This window comes from Triturus cristatus, chromosome 1_1 (genome assembly GCF_964204655.1).
Source record: "Triturus cristatus chromosome 1_1, aTriCri1.1, whole genome shotgun sequence".
Lineage (NCBI taxonomy): Eukaryota > Metazoa > Chordata > Amphibia > Caudata > Salamandridae > Triturus > Triturus cristatus.
Genome location: NC_140579.1, coordinates 661,964,912 through 661,985,284, shown reverse-complemented (window position 1 = coordinate 661,985,284; position 20,373 = coordinate 661,964,912).

The window sequence follows — 20,373 nt, the reverse complement described above, 5'->3', positions numbered from 1 at the left end:
CACGACCCCCTACACTACCCGTAACACCACTGCTCTACGCTAAACCCTAAATCTACCCTCAGCACGACCCCCTACACTACTCAAAAACCACTGCACTGCCCTAAACAATAAAACACTACCCCAGCACGACCCCCTACATTACCCAAACACCACTGCACTACCCTAAACCCAAAAACACTACCGCCTACACTATCCAAAATCCATTGCACTACCCTAAACCCTATAACACTACCCCCAGCGGTACCCCTCTAGCTACCCAAACACCACTGCACTACCTTAAACCTTCAACACTACCCCCAGCAGTACCCCCTACACAACCCAAACACCATTGCACTACCCTAAACCCTAAACTACTACTCCCAGCACGACATCCTACATTACCCAAACACCACTGCACTACCCTAAACCCTAAAATACTCCCCACAGCACGACTCCCTACACTACCCAAACACCACTGCACTACCCTAAACCCTAAACTACTACCCCCAGCATGACCCCCTACACTATCCAAACACCACTGCACTGCTCTAAACCCTAAAACACTACCCCAGCACGACCCCCTACATTACCCAAACACCACTGCACTACCCTAAACCCTAAAATACTCCCCCAGCACGACCCGCTACACTACACAAACACCAATGCACTACCCTAAACCCTAAAACACTACCCCCAGCACAACCCCCTACACCAGCCAAACACCACTGCACTACCCTATACTCTAAACCACGACCCCCTACACTACACAAACACCACTGAACTACCCTAAACCCTAAAACACTACCCTAGCACGACCCCCTACACTACACAAACACCACTGCACTACACTAAACCCTAAAACTCTACCCCCTAAACTACCCAAAAACCACTGCACTACCCTAAACCCTAAAACACTGCCCCCAGCAGTACCCCTCAAACAACCCAAACACCACTGCACTACCCTAAACCCTAAAACACTACCCCCAGCAGTACCCCCTACACTACCCAAACATCACTGCACTACCCTAAACACTAAAACACTACCCCCAGCAGTACCCCCTACACGACCCAAATACCAGTGCCCTACCCGAAACCCTAAACCACTACCCCCAGCACGACCCCCTACACTACCCAATCACCACTGCACTGCCCTAAACCCTAAAACACTACCCCCAGCATGACCCTTTACACTACCCAAACACCACTGCACTACCCTAAACCCTAAAACACTCCCCCAGCAAGACTCCCTACACTACCCAAACACCACTGCACTACCCTAAACCCTAAACCACTACCCCCAGCACGACCCCCTACACTACCCAATCACCACTGTACTGCCCTAAACCCTAAAATACTACCCCCAGCAGTACCACTCAAACTACCCAAACACCACTGCACTACCCTAAATCCTAAAACACTACCCCCAGCCGTACCCCCTACACTACCCAAATACCACTGCACTACCCTAAACCCTAAAACACTACCCCCAGCAGTACCCCCTACACGACCCAAATACCACTGCCCTACCCTAAACCCTAAACCACTACCCCCAGCACGACCCCCTACACTACCCAATCACCACTGCACTGCCCTAAACCCTACAACACTACCCCCAGCATGACCCTCTACACTACCCAAACACCACTGCACTACCCTAAACCCTAAAACACTCCCCCCAGCATGACTCCCTACACTACCCAAATACCACTGCACTACCCTAAACCCTAAATCTACCCCCAGCACGACCCCCTACACTACCCATAACACCACTGCTCTACTCTAAACCCTAAATCTACCTCAAGCATGACCCCCTACACTACACAAGCACCACTGCACTGCCCTAAATCCTAAAACACTACCCCAAGCACGACCCCCTACACCAGCCAAACACCACTGCACTACCCTAAACCCTAAAACACTACCCCCAGCATGACCCTCTACACTACCCAAACACCACTGCACAACCCTAAACCCTAAAACTCTCCCCCAGCATGACTCCCTACACTACCCAAACACCACTGCACTACCCTAAACCCTAAATCTACCCCCAGCACGACCCTCTACACTACCCATAACACCACTGCACTTCCCTAAACCCTAAAACACTACCCCAGCACGATCCCCTACACTACACAAACACCACTGCACTACCCTAAACCCTAAATCTATCTCAAGCATGACCCCCTACACTACACAAGCACCACTGCACTGCCCTAAACCCTAAAACACTACCCCCAGCACGACCCCCTACACTACCCAAACATCACTGCACTACCCTAAACCCTAAAACACTACCCCCAGCACAACCCCCTACACCTGCCAAACACCACTGCACTACCCTAAACCCTAAAACACTACCCCCAGCATGACCCTCTACACTACCCAAACACCACTGCACTACCCTAAACCCTAAAACACTCCCCCCAGCATGACTCCCTACACTACCCAAACACCACTGCACTACCCTAAACCCTAAATCTACCCCCAGCACGACCCCCTACACTACCCATAACACCACTGCTCTACTCTAAACCCTAAATCTACCCTCAGCACAACCCCCTACACTACTCAAAAACCACTGCACTGCCCTACCCCAAAACACTACCCCAGCATGATCCCCTACACTACACAAACACCACTGCACTACCCTAAACCCTAAATCTATCTCAAGCAAGACACCCTAAACTACACAAGCACCAATGCACTACCCTAAACCCTAAAACACTACCCCCAGCACGACCCCCTACACCAGCCAAACACCACTGCACGACCCTAAACCCTAAAACACGACCCCCTACACTACACAAACACCACTGAACTACCCTAAACCCTAAAACACTACCCCTACACTACCCAAAAACTACTGCACTACCCTAAACCCTAAAACACTGCCCCCAGCAGTCCCCCTCAAACTACCCAAAAACCACTGCACTACCCTAAACCTTACAACACTACCCCCAGCAGTACCCCCTACACTACCCAAACACCAATGCACTATCCTAAACCCTAAAACACTACCCCAGCATGACCCTCTACACTACCCAAACACCACTGCACTACCCTAAACCCTAAAACACTCCCCCCAGCATGACTCCCTACACTACCCAAACACCACTGCACTACCCTAAACCCTAAATCACCTCCCCCAGCACGACCCCCTACACTACCCATAACACCACTGCTCTACTCTAAACCCTAAATCTACCCTCAGCACAACCCCCTACACTACTCAAAAACCACTGCACTGCCCTACCCCAAAACACTACCCCAGCATGATCCCCTACACTACACAAACACCACTGCACTACCCTAAACCCTAAATCTATCTCAAGCAAGACACCCTACACTACACAAGCACCAATGCACTAACCTAAACCCTAAAACACTACCTCCAGCACGACCCCCTACACCAGCCAAACACCACTGCACGACCCTAAACCCTAAAACACGACCCCCTACACTACACAAACACCACTGAACTACCCTAAACCCTAAAACACTACCCCTAGCACGACCCCCTACACTACACAAACACCACTGCACTACCCTAAAACACTACACCTACACTACCTAAAAACTACTGCACTACCCTAAACCCTAAAACACTGCCCCCAGTAGTACCCCTCAAACTACCCAAACACCACTGCACTACCCTAAACCTTACAACACTACCCCCAGCAGTACCCCCTACACTACCCAAACACCACTGAACTACCCTAAACCCTAAAACACTACCCCCAGCAGTACCCCCTACACTACCCAAACACCACTGCACTACCCTAAACCCTAAACTACTACCCCCAGCATGACCCCCTACACTACCCAAACACCACTGCACTGCCCTAAACAATAAAACACTACCCCAGCACGACCCCCTACATTACCCAAACACCACTGCACTACCCTAAACCATAAAACACTACCACCAGCACGACCCCCTACACCAGCCAAACACCACTGCACAACCCTAAACCCTAAAACACGACCCTCTACACTACACAAACACCACTGAACTACCCTAAACCCAAAAACACTACCCCTAGCACGACGCCCTACACTACACAAATACCACTGCACTACCCTAAACCCTAAAACACTACCCCCTACACTATCCAAAAACCACTGCACTACCCTAAACCCTAAAACACTACCCCCAGCAGTACCCCTCAAACTACCCAAACACCACTGCACTACCCTAAACCTTACAACACTACCCCCAGCAGTACCCCCTACACTACCCAAACACCACTGCTCTACTCTAAACCCTAAATCTACCCCCAGCACGACCCCCTACACTACCCATAACACCACTGCTCTACTCTAAACCCTAAATCTACCTCAAGCATGACCCCCTACACTACACAAGCACCACTGCACTGCCCTAAACCCTAAAACACTACCCCAAGCACGACCCCCTACACTACCCAAACACCACTGCACTACCCTAAACCCTAAAACACTACCCCCAGCAGTACCCCCTACACTACCCAAACACCACTGCACTACCCTAAAACACTACCCCCAGCAGTACCCCCTACACTACCCAAACACCACTGCACTACCCTAAACCCTAAACTACTACCCCCAGCATGACCCCCTACACTACCCAAACACCACTGCACAACCCTAAACCCTAAAACACTCCCCCCAGCATGACTCCCTACACTACCCAAACACCACTGCACAACCCTAAACCCTAAAACACTCCCCCCAGCATGACTCCCTACACTACCCAAATACCACTGCACTACCCTAAACCCTAAATCTACCCCCAGCACGACCCCCTACACTACCCATAACACCACAGCTCTACTCTAAACCCTAAATCTACCCTCAGCACGACCCCCTACACTACTCAAAAACCACTGCACTGCCCTAAACCCTAAAACACTACCCCAGCACGATCCCCTACACTACACAAACACCACTGCACTACCCTAAACCCTAAATCTATCTCAAGCATGACCCCCTACACTACACAAGCACCACTGCACTGCCCTAACCCCTAAAACACTACCCCCAGCACGACCCCCTACACTACCCAAACATCACTGCACTACCCTAAACCCTAAAACACTACCCCCAGCACGACCCCCTACACCTGCCAAACACCACTGCACTACCCTAAACCTTAAAACACTACCCTCAGCATGACCCTCTACACTACCCAAACACCACTGCACTACCCTAAACCCCTCCCCCCAGCATGACTCCCTACACTACCCAAACACCACTGCACTACCCTAAACCCTAAATCTACCCCCAGCACGACCCCCTACACTACCCATAACACCACTGCTCTACTCTAAACCCTAAATCTACCCTCAGCACGACCCCCTACACTACTCAAAAACCACTGCACTGCCCTACCCCAAAACACTACCCCAGCATGATCCCCTACACTACACAAACACCACTGCACTACCCTAAACCCTAAATCTATCTCAAACATGACACCCTACACTACACAAGCACCAATGCACTACCCTAAACCCTAAAACACTACTCTCAGCACGACCCCCTACACCAGCCAAACACCACTGCACGACCCTAAACCCTAAAACACGACCCCCTACACTACACAAACACCACTGAACTACCCTAAACCCTAAAACACTACCCCTAGCACGACCCCCTACACTACACAAACACCACTGCACTACCCTAAACCCTAAAACACTACCCCACACTACCCAAAAAATACTGCACTACCCTAAACCCTAAAACACTGCCCCCAGCAGTACCCCTCAAACTACCCAAACACCACTGCACTACCCTAAACCTTACAACACTACCCCCAGCAGTACCCCCTACACTACCCAAACACCACTGAACTACCCTAAACCCTAAAACACTACCCCCAGCAGTACCCCCTACACTACCCAAACACCACTGCACTACCCTAAACCCTAAACTACTATCCCCCAGCATGACCCCCTACACTACCCAAACACCACTGCACTGCCCTAAACAATAAAACACTACCCGAGCACGACCCCCTAACATTACCCAAACACCACTGCACTACCCCAAACCCTAAAACACGACCCCCTACACTACACAAACACCACTGAACTACCCTAAACCCAAAAACACTACCCCTAGCATGACCCCCTACACTACACAAATACCACTGCACTACCCTAAACCCTAAAACACTACCCCCAGCACTACCCCTCAAACTACCCAAACACCACTGCACTACCCTAAACCTTACAACACTACCCCCAGCAGTACCCCCTAAACTACCCAAACACCACTGCACTACCCTAAACCCTAAACTATTACCCCCAGCATGACCCCCTACACTACCCAAACACCACTGCTCTGCCCTAAACCCTAAAACACTACCCCAGCACGACCCCCTACATTACCCAAACACCACTGCACTACCCTAAACCCTAAAATACTCCCCCCAGCACGACTCCCTACACTATCCAAACACCACTGCACTACCCTAAACCCTAAATCTACCCCAGCACGACCTTCTACACTACTGAAACACCACTGCACTACCCTAAAGCCTAAATCTACCTTCAGCACGACCCCCTACACTACCCAAACACCACTGCAGTACCCCAAACCCTAAAACACTACCCCCATCACGACCCCCTACACTACCCAAACACCACTGCACAACCCTAAACCCTAAAACACTACCCCAGCACGACCTCCTACACTACCCAAATACCACTGCACTACCCTAAACCCTAAAACACTACCCCCAGCAGTACCCCCTACACTACCCAAATACCACTGCACTACCCTAAACCCTAAACCACTACCCCCAGCACAACCCCCTACACTACCCAAACAACACTGCACTGCCCTAAACCCTAAAACACTACCCCCAGCATGACCCTCTACACTACCCAAACACCACTGCACTACCCTAAACCCTAAAACACTCCCCCCAAAATGACTCCCTACACTACCCAAACACCACTGCACTACCCTAAACCCTAAATCTAGCCTCAGCACGACCCCCTACACTACTCAAAAACCACTGCACTGCCCTAAACCCTAAAACACTACCCCAGCACGATCCCCTACACTACACAAACACCACTGCGCTACCCTAAACCCTAAATCTACCTTAAGCATGACCCCCTACACTACACAAGCACCACTGCACTGCCCTAAACCCTAAAACACTACCCCCAGCACGACCCCCTACACTACCGAAACATCACTGCACTACCCTAAACCCTAAAACACTACCCCCAGCACGACCCCCTACACCTGCCAAACACCACTGCACTACCCTAAACCCTAAAACACGACCCCCTACACTACACAAACACCACTGAACTACCCTAAACCCTAAAACACTACCCCCAGCACGACCCGCTACACTACACAAACTCCAATGCACTACCCTAAACCCTAAAACACTACCCCCAGCACGACCCCCTACACCAGCCAAACACCACTGCACTACCCTAAACCCTAAAACACGACCCCCTACACTACACAAACACCACTGAACTACCCTAAACCCTAAAACACTACCCCTAGCACGACCCCCTACACTACACAAACACCACTGCACTACCCTAAACCCTAAAACACTACCCCCTACACTACCCAAAAACCACTGCACTACCCTAAACCTTACAACACTACTCCCAGCAGTACCCCCTACACTACCCAAATACCACTGCACTACCTTAAACCCTAAAACACTACCCCCAGCAGTACCCCCTACACTACCCAAACACCACTGCACTACCCTAAACCCTAAACTACTACCCCCAGCATGACCCCCTACACTACCCAAACACCACTGCACTGCCCTAAACCCTAAAACACTCCCCCCAGCATGACTCCCTACACTACCCAAACACAACTGCACTAACCTAAACCCTAAATCTACCCCCAGCAAGACCCCCTACACTACCCATAACACCACTGCTCTACTCTAAACCCTAAATCTACCCTCAGCACGCCCCCCTACACTACTCAAAAACAACTGCACTGCCCTAAACCCTAAAACACTACCCCAGCACGATCCCCTACACTACACCAACACCACTGCGCTACACTAAACCGTAAATCTACCTCAAGCATGACCCCCTACACTACACAAGCACCACTGCACTGCCCTAAACCCTAAAACACTACCACCAGCACGACCCCCTGCACTACCGAAACATCACTGCACTACCCTAAACCCTAAAACACTACCCCCAGCACGCCCCCCTACACCTACCAAACACCACTGCACTACCCTAAACCCTAAAACACGACCCCCTACACTACACAAACACGACTGAACTACACTAAACCCTAAAACACTACCCCCAGCACGACCCGCAACACTACACAAACTCCAATGCACTACCCTAAACCCTAAAACACTACCCCCAGCACGACCCCCTACACCAGCCAAACACCACTGCACTACCCTAAACCCTAAAACACGACCCCCTACACTACACAAACACCACTGAACTACCCTAAACCCTAAAACACTACCCCTAGCACGACCCCCTACACTACACAAACACCACTGCACTACCCTAAATCCTAAAACACTACCCCCTACACTACCCAAAAACCACTGCACTACCCTAAACCCTAAAACACTACCCCCAACAGTACCCCTCAAACTACCCTAACACCACTGCACAACCCTAAACCTTACAACACTACCCCCAGCAGTACCCCCTACACTACCCAAACACCACTGCACTACCCTAAACCCTAAAACACTACCCCCAGCAGTACCCCTACACTACCCAAAAACCACTGCACTACCCTAAACCCTAAACTACTAACCCCAGCATGACCCCCTACACTACCCAAACACCACTGCACTGCCCTAAACCCTAAAACACTACCCCCAGCAAGACCCCCTACACTACCCAATCACCACTGCACTGCCCTAAACCCTAAAACACTACCCCCAACAGTACCCCTAAAACTACCCAAACACCACTGCAGTACCTTAAACCCTAAAACACTACCCCCAGCAGTACCCCCTACACTACCCAAATACCACTGCACTACCCTAAATCCTAAAACACTACCCCCAGCAGTACCCCCTACACGACCCAAATACCACTGCCCTACCCTAAACCCTAAACCACTACCCCCAGCACGACCCCCTACACTACCCAATCACCACTGCACTGCCCTAAACCCTAAAACACTACCCCCAGCATGACCCTCTAAACTACCCAAACACCACTGCACTACCCTAAACCCTAAAACACTCCCCCCAGCATGACTCCCTACAATACCCAAACACCACTGCACTACCCTAAACCCTAAATCTACCCCCAGCATGACCCCCTACACTACCCAAACACCACTGCACTGCCCTAAACCCTAAAACACTCCCCCCAGCATGACTCCCTACACTACCCAAACACAACTGCACTAACCTAAACCCTAAATCTACCCCCAGCACGACCCCCTACACTACCCATAACACCACTGCTCTACTCTAAACCCTAAATCTACCCTCAGCACGACCCCCTACACTACTCAAAAACAACTGCACTGCCCTAAACCCTAAAACACTACCCCAGCACGATCCCCTACACTACACAAACACCACTGCGCTACACTAAACCGTAAATCTACCTCAAGCATGACCCCCTACACTACACAAACACCACTGCATTGCCCTAAACCCTAAAACACTACCACCAGCATGACCCCCTACACTACCGAAACATCACTGCACTACCCTAAACCCTAAAACACTACCCCCAGCACGACCCCCTACACCTACCAAACACCACTGCACTACCCTAAACCCTAAAACACGACCCCCTACACTACACAAACACCACTGAACTACCCTAAACCCTAAAACACTACCCCCAGCACGACCCGCTACACTACACAAACTCCAATGCACTACCCTAAACCCTAAAACACTACCCCCAGCACGACCCCCTACACCAGCCAAACACCACTGCACTACCCTAAACCCTAAAACATGACCCCCTACACTACACAAACACCACTGAACTACCCTAAACCCTAAAACACTACCCCTAGCACGACCCCCTACACTACACAAACACCACTGCACTACCCTAAACCCTAAAACACTACCCCCTACACTACCCAATAACCACTGCACTACCCTAAACCCTAAAACATTACCCCCAACAGTACCCCTCAAACTACCCTAACACCACTGCACAACCCTAAACCTTACAACACTACCCCCAGCAGTACCCCCTACACTACCCAAACACCACTGCACTACCCTAAACCCTAAAACACTACCCCCAGAAGTACCCCTACACTACCCAAACACCACTGCACTACCCTAAACCCTAAACTACTACCCCCAGCATGACCCCCTACACTACCCAAACACCACTGCACTGCCCTAAACCCTAAAAAACTACCCCCAGCATGACCCCCTACACTACCCAATCACCACTGCACTGCCCTAAACCCTAAAACACTACCCCCAACAGTACCCCTAAAACTACCCAAACACCATTGCAGTACCCTAAACCCTAAAACACTACCCCCAGCAGTACCCCCTACACTACCCAAATACCACTGCACTACCCTAAACCCTAAAACACTACCCCAGCAGTACCCCCTACACGACCCAAATACCACTGCCCTACCCTAAACCCTAAACCACTACCCCCAGCACGACCCCCTACACTACCCAATCACCACTGCACTGCCCTAAACCCTAAAACACTACCCCCAGCATGACCCTCTAAACTACCCAAACACCACTGCACTACCCTAAACCCTAAAACACTCACCCCAGCATGACTCCCTACAATACCCAAACACCACTGCACTACCCTAAACCCTAAATCTACCCCCAGCATGACCCCCTACACTACCCAAACACCACTGCACTGCCCTAAACCCTAAAACACTCCCCCCAGCATCACTCCCTACACTACCCAAACCAAACTGCACTAACCTAAACCCTAAATCTACCCCCAGCACGACCCCCTACACTACCCATAACACCACTGCTCTACTCTAAACCCTAAATCTACCCTCAGCACGACCCCCTACACTACTCAAAAACAACTGCACTGCCCTAAACCCTAAAACACTACCCCAGCACGATCCCCTACACTACACAAACACCACTGCGCTACACTAAACCGTAAATCTACCTCAAGCATGACCCCCTACACTACACAAGCACCACTGCACTGCCCTAAACCCTAAAACACTACCACCAGCACGACCCCCTACACTACCGAAACATCACTGCACTACCCTAAACCCTAAAACACTATCCCCAGCACGACCCCCTACACCTACCAAACACCACTGCACTACCCTAAACCCTAAAACACGACCCCCTACACTACACAAACACCACTGAACTACCCTAAACCCTAAAACACTACCCCAGCACGACCCGCAACACTACACAAACCCCAATGCACTACCCTAAACCCTAAAACACTACCCCCAGCACGACCCCCTACACCAGCCAAACACCACTGCACTACCCTAAACCCTAAAACACTACCCCCTACCCTACCCAAAAACCACTGCACTACCCTAAACCCTAAAACACTACCCCCAACAGTACCCCTCAAACTACCCTAACACCACTGCACAACCCTAAACCTTACAACACTACCCCCAGCAGTACCCCCTACACTACCCAAACACCACTGCACTACCCTAAACCCTAAAACACTACCCCCAGCAGTACCCCTACACTACCCAAACACCACTGAACTACCCTAAACCCTAAACTACTACCCCCAGCATGACCCCCTACACTACCCAAACACCACTGCACTGCCCTAAACCCTAAAACACTACCCCCAGCATGACCCCCTACACTACCCAATCACCACTGCACTGCCGTAAACCCTAAAACACTACCCCCAACAGTACCCCCTATACTACCCAAATACCACTGCACTACCCTAAACCCTAAAACACTACCCCCAGCAGTACCCCCTACACGACCCTAATACCACTGCCCTACCCTAAACCCTAAACCACTACCCCCAGCACGACCCCCTACACTACCCAATCACCACTGCACTGCCCTAAACCCTAAAACACTACCCCCAGCATGACCCTCTAAACTACCCAAACACCACTGCACTACCCTAAACCCTAAAACACTCCCCCCAGCATGACTCCCTACACTACCCAAACACCACTGCACTACCCTAAACCCTAAATCTACCCCCAGCACGACCTCCTACACTACCCATAACACCACTGCTCTACTCTAAACCCTAAATCTACCCGCAGCACGACCCCCTACACTACTCAAAAACCACTGCACTGCCCTTAACCCTAAAACACTACCCCAGCACGATCCCCTACACTACACAAACACCACTGCACTACCCTAAACCCTAAATCTACCTCAAGCATGACCCCCTACACTACACAAGCACCACTGCACTGCCCTAAACCCTAAAACACTACCCCAGCACGACCCCCTACACTACCGAAACATCACTGCACTACCCTAAACCCTAAAACACTACCCCCAGCACGCCCCCCTACACCTACCAAACACCACTGCACTACCCTAAACCCTAAAACACGACCCCCTACACTACACAAACACCACTGAACTACCCTAAAACACTACCCCCAGAACGACCCGCTACACTACACAAACTCCAATGCACTACCCTAAACCCTAAAACACTACCCCCAGCACGACCCCCTACACCAGCCAAACACCACTGCACTACCCTAAACCCTAAAACACGACCCCCTACACTACACAAACACCACTGAACTACCCTAAACCCTAAAACACTACCCCTAGCACGACCCCCTACACTACACAAACACCACTGCACTACCCTAAACCCTAAAACACTACCCCCTACACTACCCAAAAACCACTGCACTACCCTAAACCCTAAAACACTGCCCCCAGCAGTACTCCTCAAACTACCCAAACACCACTGCACTACCCTAAACCTTACAACACTACCCCCAGCAGTACCCCCTACACTACCCAAACACCACTGAACTAGCCTAAACCCTAAAACACTACCCCCAGCAGTACCCCCTACACTACCCAAATACCACTGCTCTACCCTAAACCCTAAACTACTACCCCCAGCATGACCCCCTACACTACCCAAACACCACTGCACTGCCCTAAACAATAAAACACTACCACCAGCACGACCCCCTACACCAGCCAAACACGACTGCACAACCCTAAACCCTAAAACACGACCCCCTACACTACACAATCACCACTGAACTACCCTAAACCCAAAAACACTACCCCTAGCAAGACCCCCTACACTACACAAACACCACTGCACTACCCTAAACCCTAAAACACTACCCCCTACACTATCCAAAATCCACTGCACTACCCTAAACCCTATAACACTACCCCCAGCAGTACCCCTCTAGCGACCCAAACACCACTGCACTACCCTAAACCTTAAAACACTACCCCCAGCAGTACCCCCTACACAACCCAAACACCACTGCACTACCCTAAACCCTAAACTACTACCCCCAGCACGACATCCTACATTACCCAAACACCACTGCACTACCCTAAACCCTAAAATACTCCCCACAGCACGACTCCCTACACTACCCAAACACCACTGCACTACGCTAAACCCTAAACTACTACCCCCAGCATGACCCCCTACACTATCCTAAAACACTACCCCAGCACGACCCCCTACATTACCCAAACACCACTGCACTACCCTAAACCCTAAAATACTCCCCCAGCACGACCCGCTACACTACACAAACAGCAATGCACTACCCTAAACCCTAAAACACTACCCCCAGCACGACCCCCTACACCAGCCAAACACCACTGCACTACCCTATACTCTAAACCACGACCCCCTACACTACACAAACACCACTGAACTACCCTAAACCCTAAAACACTACCCCTAGCACGACCCCCTACAATACACAAACACCACTGCACTACACTAAACCCTAACACTCTACCCCCTAAACTACCCAAAAACCACTGCACTACCCTAAACCCTAAAACACTACCCCCAGCAGTACCCCTCAAACAACCCAAACACCACTGCACTACCCTAAACCCTAAAACACTACCCCCAGCAGTACCCCCTACACTACCCAAACATCACTGCACTACCCTAAACACTAAAACACTACCCCCAGCAGTACCCCCTACACGACCCAAATACCAGTGCCCTACCCGAAACCCTAAACCACTACCCCCAGCACGACCCCCTACACTACCCAATCACCACTGCACTGCCCTAAACCCTAAAACACTACCCCCAGCATGACCCTCTACACTACCCAAACACCACTGCACTACCCTAAACCCTAAAACACTCCCCCAGCAAGACTCCCTACACTACCCAAACACCACTGCACTACCCTAAACCCTAAACCACTACCCCCAGCACGACCCCCTACACTACCCAATCACCACTGTACTGCCCTAAACCCTAAAATACTACCCCCAGCAGTACCACTCAAACTACCCAAACACCACTGCACTACCCTAAATCCTAAAACACTACCCCCAGCCGTACCCCCTACACTACCCAAATACCACTGCACTACCCTAAACCCTAAAACACTACCCCCAGCAGTACCCCCTACACGACCCAAATACCACTGCCCTACCCTAAACCCTAAACCACTACCCCCAGCACGACCCCCTACACTACCCAATCACCACTGCACTGCCCTAAACCCTACAACACTACCCCCAGCATGACCCTCTACACTACCCAAACACCACTGCACTACCCTAAACCCTAAAACCCTCCCCCAGCATGACTCCCTACACTACCCAAATACCACTGCACTACCCTAAACCCTAAATCTACCCCCAGCACGACCCCCTACACTACCCATAACACCACTGCTCTACTCTAAACCCTAAATCTACCTCAAGCATGACCCCCTACACTACACAAGCACCACTGCACTGCCCTAAACCCTAAAACACTACCCCAAGCACGACCCCCTACACCAGCCAAACACCACTGCACTACCCTAAACCCTAAAACACTACCCCCAGCATGACCCTCTACACTACCCAAACACCACTGCACAACCCTAAACCCTAAAACACTCCCCCAGCATGACTCCCTACATTACCCAAACACCACTGCACTACCCTAAACCCTAAATCTACCCCCAGCACGACCCTCTACACTACCCATAACACCACTGCACTTCCCTAAACCCTAAAACACTACCCCAGCACGATCCCCTACACTACACAAACACCACTGCACTACCCTAAACCCTAAATCTATCTCAAGCATGACCCCCTACACTACACAAGCACCACTGCACTGCCCTAAACCCTAAAGCACTACCCACAGCACGACCCCCTACACTACCCAAACATCACTGCACTACCCTAAACCCTAAAACACTACCCCCAGCACGACCCCCTACACCTGCCAAACACCACTGCACTACCCTAAACCCTAAAACACTACCCCCAGCATGACCCTCTACACTACCCAAACACCACTGCACTACCCTAAACCCTAAAACACTCCCCCCAGCATGACTCCCTACACTACCCAAACACCACTGCACTACCCTAAACCCTAAATCTACCCCCAGCACGACCCCCTACACTGCCCATAACACCACTGCTCTACTCTAAACCCTAAATCTACCCTCAGCACAACCCCCTACACTACTCAAAAACCACTGCACTGCCCTACCCCAAAACACTACCCCAGCATGATCCCCTACACTACACAAACACCACTGCACTACCCTAAACCCTAAATCTATCTCAAGCAAGACACCCTAAACTACACAAGCACCAATGCACTACCCTAAACCCTAAAACACTACCCCCAGCACGACCCCCTACACCAGCCAAACACCACTGCACGACCCTAAACCCTAAAACACGACCCCCTACACTACACAAACACCACTGAACTACCCTAAACCCTAAAACACTACCCCTACACTACCCAAAAACTAATGCAGTACCCTAAACCCTAAAACACTGCCCCCAGCAGTCCCCCTCAAACTACCTAAAAACCACTGCACTACCCTAAACCTTACAACACTACCCCCAGCAGTACCCCCTACACTACCCAAACACCAATGCACTATCCTAAACCCTAAAACACTACCCCCAGCATGACCCTCTACACTACCCAAACACCACTGCACTACCCTAAACCCTAAAACACTCCCCCCAGCATGACTCCCTACACTACCCAAACACCACTGCACTACCCTAAACCCTAAATCACCTCCCCCAGCACGACCCCCTACACTACCCATAACACCACTGCTCTACTCTAAACCCTAAATCTACCCTCAGCACAACCCCCTACACTACTCAAAAACCACTGCACTGCCCTACCCCAAAACACTACCCCAGCATGATCCCCTACACTACACAAACACCACTGCACTACCCTAAACCCTAAATCTATCTCAAGCAAGACACACTACACTACACAAGCACCAATGCACTACCCTAAACCCTAAAACACTACCTCCAGCACGACCCCCTACACCAGCCAAACACCACTGCACGACCCTAAACCCTAAAACACGACCCCCTACACTACACAAACACCACTGAACTACCCTAAACCCTAAAACACTACCCCTAGCACGGCCCCCTACACTACACAAACACCACTGCACTACCCTAAACCCTAAAACACTACACCTACACTACCCAAAAACTACTGCACTACCCTAAACCCTAAAACACTGCCCCCAGTAGTACCCCTCAAACTACCCAAACACCACTGCACTACCCTAAACCTTACAACACTACCCCCTGCAGTACCCCCTACACTACCCAAACACCACTGAACTACCCTAAACCCTAAAACACTACCCCCAGCAGTACTCCCTACACTACCCAAACACCACTGCACTACCCTAAACCCTAAACTATTACCCCCAGCATGACCCCCTACACTACCCGAACACCACTGCTCTGCCCTAAACCCTAAAACACTACCCCAGCACGACCCCCTACATTACCCAAACACCACTGCACTACCCTAAACCCTAAAATACTCCTCCCAGCACGACTCCCTACACTATCCAAACACCACTGTACTACCCTAAACCCTAAATCTACCCCAGCACGACCCCCTACACTACCCAAACACCACTGCACTACCCTAAACCCTAAACTACTAGCCCCAGCATGACCCCCTACACTACCCAAACACCACTGCACTGCCCTAAACAATAAAACACTACCCCAGCACGACCCCCTACATTACCCAAACACCACTGCACTACCCTAAACCCTAAAACACTACCACCAGCACGACCCCCTACACCAGCCAAACACCACTGCACAACCCTAAACCCTAAAACACGACCCCCTACACTACACAAACACCACTGAACTACCCTAAACCCTAAAACACTACCCCTAGCACGACCCCCTACACTACACAAACACCACTGCACTACCCTAAACCCTAAAACACTACCCCCTACACTATCCAAAAACCACTGCACTACCCTAAACCCTAAAACACTACCCCCAGCAGTACCCCTCAAACTACCCAAACACCACTGCACTACCCTAAACCTTACAACACTACCCCCAGCAGTACCCCCTACACTACCCAAACACCACTGCACTACCCTAAACCCTAAAACACTACCCCCAGCAGTACCCCCTACACTACCCAAACACCACTGCACTACCCTAAACCCTAAACTACTACCCCCAGCATGACCCCCTACACTACCCAAACACCACTGCTCTGCCCTAAACCCTAAAACACTACCCCAGCACGACCCCCTACATTACCCAAACACCACTGCACTACCCTAAACCCTAAAACACTCCCCCAGCGAGACTCCCTACACTACCCAAATACCACTGCACTACCCTAAACCCTAAATCTACCCCCAGCACGACCCCCTACACTACCCATAACACCACTGCTCTACTCTAAACCCTAAATCTACCTCAAGCATGACCCCCTACACTACACAAGCACCACTGCACTGCCCTAAACCCTAAAACACTACCCCAAGCACGACCCCCTACACTACCCAAACACCACTGCACTACCCTAAACCCTAAAACACTACCCCCAGCAGTACCCCCTACACTACCCAAACACCACTGCACTACCCTAAACCCTAAAACACTACCCCCAGCAGTACTCCCTACACTACCCAAACACCACTGCACTACCCTAAACCCTAAACTACTACCCCCAGCATGACCCCCTACACTACCCAAACACCACTGCACAACCCTAAACCCTAAAACACTCCCCCCAGCATGACTCCCTACACTACCCAAACACCACTGCACAACCCTAAACCCTAAAACACTCCCCCCAGCATGACTCCCTACACTACCCAAATACCACTGCACTACCCTAAACCCTAAATCTACCCCCAGCACGACCCCCTACACTACCCATAACACCACTGCTCTACTCTAAACCCTAAATCTACCCTCAGCACGACCCCCTACACTACTCAAAAACCACTGCACTGCCCTAAACCCTAAAACACTACCCCAGCACGATCCCCTACACTACACAAACACCACTGCACTACCCTAAACCCTAAATCTATCTCAAGCATGACCCCCTACACTACACAAGCACCACTGCACTGCCCTAACCCCTAAAACACTACCCCCAGCACGACCCCCTACACTACCCAAACATCACTGCACTACCCTAAACCCTAAAACACTACCCCCAGCACGACCCCCTACACCTGCCAAACACCACTGCACTACCCTAAACCTTAAAACACTACCCCCAGCATGACCCTCTACACTAACCAAACACCACTGCACTACCCTAAACCCTAAAACACTCCCCCCAGCATGACTCTCTACACTACCCAAACAGCACTGCACTACCCTAAACCCTAAATCTACCCCCAGCACGACCCCCTACACTACCCTTAACACCACTGCTCTACTCTAAACCCTAAATCTACCCTCAGCACGACCCCCTACACTACTCAAAAACCACTGCACTGCCCTACCCCAAAACACTACCCCAGCATGATCCCCTACACTACACAAACTCCACTGCACTACCCTAAACCCTAAATCTATCTCAAACATGACACCCTACACTACACAAGCACCAATGCACTACCCTAAACCCTAAAACACTACCCTCAGCACGACCCCCTACACCAGCCAAACACCACTGCACGACCCTAAACCCTAAAACACGACCCCCTACACTACACAAACACCACTGAACTACCCTAAACCCTAAAACACTACCCCTAGCACGACCCCCTACACTACACAAACACCACTGCACTACCCTAAACCCTAAAACACTACCCCACACTACCCAAAAAATACTGCACTACCCTAAACCCTAAAACACTGCCCCCAGCAGTACCCCTCAAACTACCCAAACACCACTGCACTACCCTAAACCTTACAACACTACCCCCAGCAGTACCCCCTACACTACCCAAACACCACTGAACTACCCTAAACCCTAAAACACTACCCCCAGCAGTACCCCCTACACTACCCAAACACCACTGCACTACCCTAAACCCTAAACTACTATCCCCGAGCATGACCCCCTACACTACCCAAACACCACTGCACTGCCCTAAACAATAAAACACTACCCGAGCACGACCCCCTAACATTACCCAAACACCACTGCACTACCCCAAACCCTAAAACACGACCCCCTACACTACACAAACACCACTGAACTACCCTAAACCCAAAAACACTCCCCCTAGCATGACCCCCTACACTACACAAATACCACTGCACTACCCTAAACCCTAAAACACTACCCCCTACACTATCCAAAAACCACTGCACTACCCTAAACCCTAAAACACTACCCCCAGCACTACCCCTCAAACTACCCAAACACCACTGCACTACCCTAAACCTTACAACACTACCCCCAGCAGTACCCCCTACACTACCCAAACACCACTGCACTACCCTAAACCCTAAAACACTACCCCCAGCAGTACCCCTACACTACCCAAACACCACTGCACTACCCTAAACCCTAAACTACTACCCCCAGCATGACTCCCTACACTACCCAAACACCACTGCACAACCCTAAACCCTAAAGCACTCCCCCCAGCATGACTCCCTACACTACCCAAACACCACTGCACAACCCTAAACCCTAAAACACTCCCCCCAGCATGACTCCCTACACTACCCAAATACCACTGCACTACCCTAAACCCTAAATCTACCCCCAGCACGACCCCCTACACTACCCATAACACCACTGCTCTACTCTAAACCCTAAATCTACCCTCAGCACGACCCCCTACACTACTCAAAAACCACTGCACTGCCCTAAACCCTAAAACACTACCCCAGCACGATCCCCTACACTACACAAACACCACTGCACTACCCTAAACCCTAAATCTATCTCAAGCATGACCCCCTACACTACACAA